We start from the raw sequence: 11,042 nt of genomic DNA, 5'->3' as shown, positions 1-11,042 counted from the left end.
CCCCTGCTTATGCTTTGTCTCTCTCTGTCTTAAAAATAAATAAAAACATTAAAAAAATTTTTTTTAACTTTAAAATTGGACTTCATGAACATTTTTAAATTGTGTGCATCAAACGACACTATCAACAGAATAAAAAAGCAACCTACAGAACGGACAAAAATATTTGCAAATCGTATATCTGATAAAGGCATTAATATCCAGAATATAGAGAGAACTCCTGTAACTCAACAACGACAAAACACAAATAGCCCTGTTAAAAAATGGGCAATGGACTTGAACAGATCTTTTTCCAAAGATGATAGACAAACGGCCAATAAACACATGAAAGGATGCTCAACATCACTAATCATTAGGGAGATGTAAGTCATAACTACAATGAGATACCACCTCACATCCATTAGAATGACTACTATTAATAAAAAATGAAGAGAAAAAAGAAAGCAAGCATTGGCAAGGACACGGAAAAATTAAAACTTTTGCACATTGTTGGTGGGAATGTAAAATGGTAAAGCCACTATGGAAAACAGTATGGCAGTTCCTCAAAAGATTAAAAATAGGATTACATATGATCCAGCAATTCCATTTCTGGTTATAAACCCAAAAGACTGAAAGCAGGATCTTGAAAAGATATTCATGTTCATAGCAGCAGTATTTACAATAGCTAAAATATCCAAGAGCCCAGCAACAGATGAATGGATAAGCAAAAGGTGTTACACACATATAATGGAGTATTATTCAGCCTTACAAAGAAAGGAAATTCTGAAATATGCTACAAAATGGATGAACCTTTAGGACATTATGCTAAGTGAAATAAGCAGCCGCAAAAAGACAAATACTGTATGATTCCACTTATCTGAGGTACTTAGAATCATAAAGACAAAAATCATAAATGTCAAAATCATAAAGACAGAAAGTAGGATGGTGGTTGCCAGAGGCTGAGGGGCAGATGGAAAGGAAAGTTATACTTTAATGGGAATGGAATTTCAGTTTAACAAGACTAAAAGTATGGAGATGGATGGTGGTGATAACTGTACATTATGAATGTACTTATAATGAAGTGTATACTAGAAATGGTTAACATGGTAAATTTATGTGTATTTTACCATAATAAAAAATGTTGAAAAACAAAGGGAGCAGAGAAAGAAACGGTGTGCAAGCTGGAGAATATGGGCTCAAGAAAGGGACTTTTTTTTTTAAAGATGAGGGATATCAGTGTATATGTATATGATGATGGGACTGATCCAGGAGACAGGAGGAAATTACTAGAGTAATAACCTTGAGAGGGTTAGTAATAACAATCGGTGTGCAATCACAGGGGTGGGTCCTAAATAAGAACATCGAGTAAAATGTTCACCTATAGTAAGTGAGAGAAGGATGGATAGGTGAGTATAAATGTCACAGTGGGAGCATGAAGAATTTTCTTCTGGTTGTTTCCCACTTCATCACTGAAATGGGATGCAAAGTCATCAACTAAGGGAAGGAGGAAGGAGGTACTAGAAGTTTCAGGAGAAGTAACGAAACGGAGATCTAGGACAGTGACAGAATGAATCGACTTGGAACATGTGGTAAAATTGCCAGGCAGCAGTATGTTCCTATTTGAGGTTAGTGGTCAAGAATTTCAATGAAACAAGTCAGCACGGTCAATATTTCTCCAGCTGTTTATCTGCACGGATGCAAGCCTGCAGTAGGCAGGGAATTGAATTTAACTAAGGCGGAGGTTTTCCTAGTTCAATATTATGCAGGGAAAGAGGGGCAACTTTGTTGAGGGGCTATTCCAGAGAGTGGTTACAACGATGGATCATGGACCATGGGCAAGTATGATAAAGAAGGATGTGAGGATGTGAGGGTGCTAAAGTACAGTGAAAAGTTATGGGATCAAAAAATAGTTTGTATTGGGGTCCAAGAGACACTAGATTTGGACAACTCCAGGGAGTGAGCAGTACGAATAGAGAAATGAGGAGGTGGCGCAAAGGGGCTGACATCCCACCTCTTGGCCTTGAATACTTTCATATTCTGATCATTCCAAATTTCTCTCTCCAGCCTGAATCTCTACTCTGAATCCTAGACTAGTATATCGAATTGCCTTTTTAACATCTCTATGTAGATGTATAATAGGCACCTCAAACTTAAAGCATCCTGATCTGATCCCTCTAAAGCTACTCCACCCCAGTTTTTCTCATTCTCAGTAAATGGCAATTTCTATTCTTCCATTTGTTCAAGCTACGTGGAATCATTCTTTGCTCCTCTTTTTCACATATACCCCACATCTAATCCATCAGTAGGCCCCATCTAGCTTTACCATCCCAAGTTCCATCTTATCTGGATTATAAAGAACTCACTTGTTGGGGCACCTGGGTGGCTCAGTCGGTTAAGCATCTGACTTCAGCTCAGGTCATGATCTCACCATTTGGGAGTTTGAGCTGCACACATGTTGGGCTCTATGCTGACAGCTTGGAGCCTGGAGCCTGCTTTGGATTCTGTATCTCCCTCCCTCTCTGTCCTTCCCCCGCTCACATTCTCTCTCTCTCCTCTCTCTCTCAAAAATAAATAAACATTAAAAAATTAAATGAAAAAAAAAAAAAGAACTCACTTGTCTCACTTGTCTTACACCCTGGACCTCTTATATTCTATTCACATAGCAACCAGAAGGATTCTTTTAAAATGAACATCAGATCACATTGTTTCCTTTATTCAAAATCCTCCAATTGTGCCCCACCCAAGAGGAAAAGTCAAAGTCCTTACAATGGCCTAGAAGGCCTACGTCATCTAAAGCAAAAGTCCCTCTTCTCACCTCTCTTAAGTACATTTCCTGTCACTCTTCCTCTTACGCTGCAGCAACCTTGCTCAAACGTGACGTGCAATTCCCAGGCAGAGCCTTGGCACTTATGATTCCTTTGCCTAGAATGTTCTTCCCCCAGAAAAACACATGGCTAATTCTTCATTTCCTTTAGATTTCTGTTCAAATATTGCCTTATCAGAGAGGCCCCTTCTCTTTCTCCCCCTAACATCCTCCGTCCTCCTTACTCTGCTTTATTTTTCTCCACAGTACTTAGCAACTGCCGTTTCTGTATTTATCATCTATCTCTCCCCATTTTACGTCAGCTCTATGAAGAAAATCACTTTGTTTTGTTCACTGCTTACTCTCAGTGCCTGGTACAGTGCCTGTAACATAGTTAAACTCGCCAGAAGTATTTCTTAAATAAGTGAACGTAATATGCATCAGCTGCCAGCTTCCGTGTGACCAAAGACAAGTCCTGGCTCTTGTGGTTTGGGAAAGTGATATACCAAGCTATTAATGCAGTGAACACCAATAAATTTAGTTCTAAAACTATGAAATCTATGCACTCATCATAGTGGCCATTTTACCAGGAGAAATGCTATAGCTTGTAACTTAGTAATGCTGTGTCTTGGGTTCCCTCTAGCTATAATCTTTTTTTAAATGTTTATTTATTTATTTTGAGAGAGAGAGCGTATGTGTGTGAGCAGGGGAGGGGCAAAGAAAGAGGGAGACAGAGAATCTCAAGCAGGCTCCACGCTGTCAGTGCAGAGCCTGATGCAGGGCTTAAACTCATGAACTGTGAGATCATGACCTGAGCTGAAACCAAGAGTCAGATGCTCAATGGACTGAGTCACCCATGCTCCCCTGAAACTGGATTTTAAAGTGCACAGATGGTGGAGTGCCTGGGTGACTCAGCTGGGTAAGCATCGACTCCAACTCAGGTCATGATCTCACAGTTTGTGGGTTTGAGCCCCCCATGTTGGGCTCTGTGCTGACAACTCAGAGCCTGGAGCCTGCTTTGGATTCTGTGTCTCCCTCTCTCTCTGCCTTTCCCCTGCTTGTGCTCTGTCTCTCTGTGTCTGCCAAAAATAAATAAACGTTAAAAATAATAAAATAATAAATGAAATTAAATAAATAAATAAAATAAAATAAAGTGCATAGATGGGCCAAGGAGAAGATTCAGGAGCCTGACAAAGTTTGGTCAAGCAAAGAATCTTGCAAGAGCTCCCATCTAATAATACATTCACTTTCTTGCGAGAAGTAAAAAGTCATTTGCTGGGAGAGTACAGGGAGTGAGAAAAGACTTGAGTCTGCAAGGCAACAATCTCCAAGGATGTGCAATATTCTCCAGGAGTGCTTAATAGAAGCACGGATGCAAGGGCGGTTAAATCAGATAAAGGCTTTTTCTTTATAGGGAGGACTGACAGGAACTTTTATGGGGAAACTGGCAAGTAAGGAGGTAAGCAGCAAGCATGATCAGGTTCATCTGACAGGAAATACTTCTGTGTTCAGCTGATAGACGATTCGCAGGAAGAGCTGTTAAGGGAGGATGTTCTGCATTTTAGCGCTTGCTCAGAAATGAGGTCAAGTTAAATGTCAGGGGCTGTCTGGGAGAGAAGAGAAACCTCGCTTAAGTTTGGTCAAGTCAAGGCAGAGGGTTAAAAAAATGGGCAATTGTCAACACTTGGTCAATGTGCAGAGCTAGGCTGATCTACTGTGGAAGGTTTTGCTGAGTGGGAGGAAAAAGAGGCAATGAGGATTAAGCACACTGGCAGAGGAGTGGATAAATCAAATGCTCATGGTACCTAGGCTGGATAGAGAAGGAAATGAAGCCAAGAGGAGACTGATGAATAGGGAGAAAGGTCAATAATTGGAGACCTTGATGCAGTTGAAAAACAGGTATGTAGTAATAATGGAGAGAGTAAACAAAAGACTAGGAGGCACTATTCTTCTGGCTTAATCATGCCAGGGACAGTTGCCAGGCAACGGGGGACCACCTACCTCTTAGGTCCAAAACCTAATGAGAACATTTAAAGTAGCCAATCTTAAAGTGTTCATCCTGCCCTGCCCTGCCTTTCCCTCAGAATCCCCAACAAAGACTACGGCCTAAGCCTTCCCCTGAGTCCTGTCTTCTGCCTCCTAACCACCCTGGTGTGTTCCTCGCGTGGCTCTGTGTGGTGTGCCATGCCTCCCATCTCTAGGAACTGTGAGTATAATAAACTGGTTTCCTGAGCCTCTCCTCTGTCTCCTCTGATGGCTGCACCTGACCAACCATCTTAGAGAATACAAAAACACAGAGACACAAAATAGTCACAGTTCCCTGTGATCTCTTGGGATCTGACCACACACTTATTGTAAGTCAGTAATTGGTGGGTTTGGAGGCTCAAAAATGTAAAGGGGCACCTGGGTGGCTCAGTAGGTTAACCATTTGACTCTTGATTTCAGCTCAGGTCATGATTTTACTGTTCATGAGTTCAAGCCCTGAGTCGGGCTCCGTGCTGACAGCATGGAGATTGCTTGGGATTCTCTCCCTCCCTCTCTCAAAATAAATAAATAAACTTAAAAAAATTAAAAGTAAAGATATTAGCATGTGTCTGATATCCTGTGCAGTCTTCAGTAAAATGCAGTTGGAAAGAAACAGACTTTAGTCCAGTAGAACTTTAGAAAGCAGTATAGAGTCTAGAACTAGATTGCTCGGATTAAAATCCTAGCTTTGCCAATGAAGTCAAGTTTCTGCATCTGTAAAATGGGTATTTAAAAATTTTTTTAAATTTATTTTGAGAAAGAGAGCATGCCAGTGGGGAAGGGGCCTAGAGAGAATCCCAAGCAGGCTCTGTGCTGTCAGTGCAGAGCTGGATGTGGGGCTTGAACCCACTAACCATGAGATTATGACCTGAGTTAAAATCAAGAGTAGGATGCTTAACTGACTGAGCCACCACCCAGGTGCCCCAAAATGGGTATATTACTAACACCTACCTGTATTAGTTAGGGAATGGAAGCAGAGAGGCAAATGAGGAGGTTACTACAATAATTCACAGGAAAGAGGTCAGCTGGTTTGAACCATGGAGAAAGAAGCAGCAGAAGTGAAGACTATTGGACAGATCTGGACCTAGCTACTATAACATAAGCACTAACATTTCAATGGCTGAATGAAATTAAAGCTTATTTATTTCTCTTTTGCATACACGGCAAATATCCCTGATCATACATACTCCATCCATCATTCGGGGACCCTGATTTCTTCCATCTTGTGGTTCTACCACTTGCTAGGGCTTTGGGAGTCCTCTGCATGCAGGAAAGAGGAGGTGAAGAAAACAAATCTGTTGGCCTTGATGCAACACTTTCCATTTCTGTTTATATTCCATTGGCAGGAATGGTTAATAGTCTCACTAAAACGCAAGTGGCTGAGCAGCCTTAGCTAGGCAGTCCCTTCCTCACCTCAGTTCTCTACTATGGGAGGAGAAACATGAATTTTGATGGACAGTTAGTCATCTTGTGAGGATTAAATGACTTAAATGTATGCTTAAAAAATCTAGAAATTTTCTAGATTCTCCCTGAGGGTTTGAAGGTGACACACTGATCGGAGAAGTTTCCTAGTGCAATATCAACAAATGGGGATAATCAGTACTGGCTATTGGGGGCCTGTGGCACTCCACTCTAGGTCTCTTTCCTCTCCTGTCCTCAAACTCGCCAGAACTGCCAACAACATTCCCTAGTTTTCAGTCCTTTCTCAGTACATGTTAATAGGTAGGGAGGTTGATTGCCCCAAGAGAACATGAGCTCCCAGGCCAAAGTAGACACAAACCTGAGGAGCACAAATTCCTTAAGAGGGAGACAACATGATGGAAAAACACACCATCTGGAGCAGAACTATGTGAACACAGAATTTTCAAGAATCAAGATAAATACTCTTAAGCAAATCAGGGAAGAGATCTGCAATATAAGACACAGAATAATATAAACTGAGGCAGTGCCTTGCCATTCCCCTCTGGTTTGCACTCTCCCCACATCCCTTCCAACCGCTGATCCTTCCAATTCCCGCCATTCCTGACCTATGGACAAAGGCAGTGTTTCCTCTGGCGGTGCAGGAGTTCTGGAGGTTAGGTCTGCAAGTGCGGGAGTTTTCTTTGTTTGTTTCTTAAGAGCTCACAACAGGGCTTCAACGAACAGCCAGATTTAGAAACCACTAGACAGTCTACACATTCCATTTTTTATCAGTTGTAGTAGCCTAGCCTACCAGTTAGTGCTTCTGAATATCCTACACCCACTGCCACTTGGTGGCAGTTTTAGGTATTAAAAATGTAATAACTGAAATAAAGAACAAAATAGATGAGAAAGTAGGATAGATACAGCACAGAAATTAGTAAGTTGAAAGATCAGTTTGAGAAGCTCTCCCAGAAGACAGCCAGAAACGTACAAAGAAAAAATATAAAATAAAGGCCATTTAGACATAGAGGACAGAAATAAAAGTGCCCACAGCCAGACAATAAGAGTTCCAAGAGATAAAAATGGTGACAAATACTTGAAGAGAGAATTATAATTTCCAAGAAGTAAAAAAATTAAAAAAGATTGCGAAATAGAATAAAAACACAAATCTAGACGCATAGTGCATTTTAAGAAAATCAAAGCAAACTCTGCCAAGATTAGATTATCTTCAAAGGAACAAGGTTCAGGTTGACATTAGCTTTCTTTGTAGTAACTCTTGGATGCAAGAAGACTGTGGAATAAAATATTGAAGGGAAATAAATTTATACCCACGTTTATAGCCAAATTGGCGATCAATGAAGACTTTATAAAAAAAATAACTTCAGGGGGCACCTGGGTGGCTCAGTTGATTGAGTGTCTAACTCTTGATTTCTGCTCAGGTCATGATCCCAGAGTCGTGGGATCAAGACCCACATAGGGATCTGTGGTGAGCATGGAGCCTGCCTGAGATTCTTTCTCTCTCCCTCTGTCCCTTTCCCCAACTTGTGCATGCGTGCTCTCTCTCTCTCTCAAATAAAAATTAAACAACAATAATAATAACTTCAGGCTCACAAGGCTTCACAAGGTTTGTCACAGAAAGTCTCACTTTGAAAACGGTTTTAGAAGAAGGATTAAAAATAAGAAAAGAACAATCCTACAAGAGAAGTGGAAAGAAAGGAGTCACCAAATATTTTGATAATTGTTCATTGTTTCTTATTATTATTGCATTAAAAGGCTAGGTCAAATAAAACAAAGAGAACATCCACTGGACAATATCAACATGAATGGAGGGGGCAAGGATGGGAGAAGACCAAAGGGACCTGAGCACATGCTAAAGTACTTGTCATGTTAGAGACAATGCTGTCAATGGATTGCCTCTCAACTTCAAATTTACCCTTCAATATATGCTCTGTCCTATGGATAGAGTTCTTTAAGCATCTCTCCTTTGCATTGAGCATAACATTAAGCTTTCTCAGTGGAGGTCTCTGGAAGAACACTGGAGGATGGGGCTCTCTTGCCATTACCAGCTACTGAATAACGTGTCAGCAGTATAGAAGTGAGGATATCCAAAGGAGCCCTGCCACTGCCAGCCACCAAGAACATGCCGTCTCTCAGTGACCTTGCAGCCTTGGTCTGGTCTTCCTGCACTAATGGGAAAACCAGGGCCCCAACCTGTGGATCGCATTCTGTGCTGTTGGCCTGCAGCTTAGACGGTTCCCAGCAAGCCTCTGCTTCCTCTGCACACCCATGCCACTGGCTGTTGACCAGCTGTGGACTGTCTGCACTCCAGAGGGTTGGTTTCTATCTGCCCAGATATTGTAGACCAGCTCCATCCTGGGAAAACCAGCAAAATTCTTTGCTACTCAGTGAGCTGAACTATATACTTTCTCCAATAAGGTCTGAACCCCCGTCGTGGAAGAGGGACCATCCTTCCAAGTTTGTCCTTGTTTGGGTACTCTCTCTTAGTTCTAGGGTACCATACAGATTTTCCTGATATCTTATAATGGCTTTTGGGCCATTTAAGGCCTTTGGCTTTTACCCTGCATGAGATGGGAACCATAGGTGGGTTCTGAGCAGAGGATTGATACAATCTAACTTACATTAAAAAAAAAAAAAAACTCTGATGGAGAATAAATTGTGGTAATAGAGTCAGAGGATGGGGGCAGGAAGAAGCAGGAAGATAACTGAGGAGGTTACTACAATAATTCAGAGGGTCTAGAGGATAGCGGGTTTGAACCAGAGAGAAGCCAAAGAAGTGAGAAATATTGAGCAGATCTGGATCTGTCTAGATGTAAAGCCATCAGGATTTGCTGATAAGATTGGATATAAATGTGAAAGAAAAGGGTCAAAGATGATTCCAAGGTTTTTCGCTTGACCAGGTGGAAAGCTGGAAGCACCATCAAGTTAGTTAGAAGTTGATACTGGGAAGAAGATTAGAAATTCATTAGTTCAGTTTTGGACAAATTGGGATTGTGATGCCTATCAGACACTCAAGTGAAGTGGTCTAGTAGGCAACTGGATATGGGAGTCTAGAGTTCAGGAGACAGGTTCAGACTGGAACTGTAAATTTGGCAGTATATAGATGATATATAGATGATACTTGAAGCCACAAGACTGGATAAAATGACCAAGGAAGTGAGTGTGAATAAGGAAGAGGACCAAGGACGGTAGCCTGAAGAACTCTAACATGAAGAGGTCAGGGAAAGGTCAGGATAGGAAACAGAGATGGCTGGACTGACTACTGGGTAGGAGAAAAAACAAGAATGTAGGTTACAGAAACTAAGAGAGTCTATCAAGGAAGTAGTAGTAAAGATCGACTCTGTCAAGTGCTGCTAATGAGTCGAGTAAGAGCTGAAAGTCAACCGTTAGATTTAGCAAAATGAAGATCACTGGTAATGCTTTGACCAGAGCAGTTTTAGTTGAGTGATAGCTGCAAAAAAGTCTGATTAGAGTGGGTTCAAGAGAGAACAAGAGAAAAGAAATATCGATAATATACTCCAGTTTTTCTAGAAAAGGGGCAGTTGAAGGCAAAGGCGAGACTCCCGTAACTTGGAGGGATCATGCTGGCAACTGCAGTTTGCAGGACACGACAGCACCCTGGAAAATCTAGTCGGTAGCCCTCGCGTGCCTGGCAGAGATGGATAAAGGTACGGCTTAGGGAGCATCTCACCAGGGACGTAGGAAAATGTAGTTACGCCTCCGCGGCCCAAACCGGGGGTGGAAGCCGCTGGCCGCTGAGTGCCTTTCTATCCCACTGCCTGGAGGGACGAAGTCTCCCGCCTCAAAGCAGGTGCCGCACTTTTCCCGCCGGGCCACCCTTTCACGCTGTTCTCTCAGTCCCTCCCTTCCAGGGTCCAGCTCGGAACTGCACACGAGCCGCGAGTCCTTCGAAAAAAGGAACCGAGCGCGTGCGCGACCAAGGAAGGCAGCGGCGGAACTCCACGGAGGAGGCGGAGCGAGCTGCGCGCGCTCCCGGGGTAGGAAGTGGGGGTCCCGTGCAGAGCCATCTGGGATGGCGCCATCTCGCGCCAGCGCGCGCACGCGCATCTGAATCCCGCGCGCGCCCTAGCTCCACCCGTGTGCCCGCCCGCACGCACGCGTAGCGGATGGGTCTCGCGTGCTTTCCCGCCAAAATTTGGTAGTGGCTTTTACCAGCCCAAGCAAGGCGGCGGTGCGGCCCGCGCGGAGGATTTCACGGAGGAAAGCGCCGAAGTGAGCGATTGCTGCCGCTCAGGCAGCGTGCACGCTCTAGACCAACCCGCTCAGACATCGGTTTCGTCAAGGCGTCTAAACCAAAGGCAAAGGAGAAGGAGGGAGGCGGGGCGGCCCAGGTGATCTCTTTCAGATTTGCCTTTCAGTGGCCGCCCTGCCCACCTACTTGCCTCTGTGAGAGGTGGTGCAGAAAGAAGCCAGAGAAATATTTAGGTACTGACTGCTCTGTTTCCTATCACTGTTGCTTTTTATTAACAGGTTTTGCTTTGCGGCTTCTCTGGGCATGATGTGGCCCCGGCGCTCCCCTCGTACAGGGCACAGGGACACCCTTTATCAGCACACAGAGCCAGCTGCACACGCAGGCCGCTGATGCAGGGCCTCTGTCATAAAGGCCATAGCCTCACGCGCGCATGCCCGCATGTCCGGTGACTGGCATAGCAGCCAAGGGCATGCCTGGAGTGTGTGGCCCTACCACGATCTAGCTGTGTGGCTGCAGATGTGTATAATAGTGCTTTTAAGGAGGGCTGCTACATTCAGCGCATAAAAACGCAGAACATCCAGTCTGAATTTCAGTTAAAACACTGAT

This window comes from Acinonyx jubatus, chromosome E2 (genome assembly GCF_027475565.1).
Source record: "Acinonyx jubatus isolate Ajub_Pintada_27869175 chromosome E2, VMU_Ajub_asm_v1.0, whole genome shotgun sequence".
Classification (NCBI taxonomy): Eukaryota; Metazoa; Chordata; class Mammalia; order Carnivora; family Felidae; genus Acinonyx; species Acinonyx jubatus.
Note: the sequence above shows the minus strand (reverse complement) of the source record.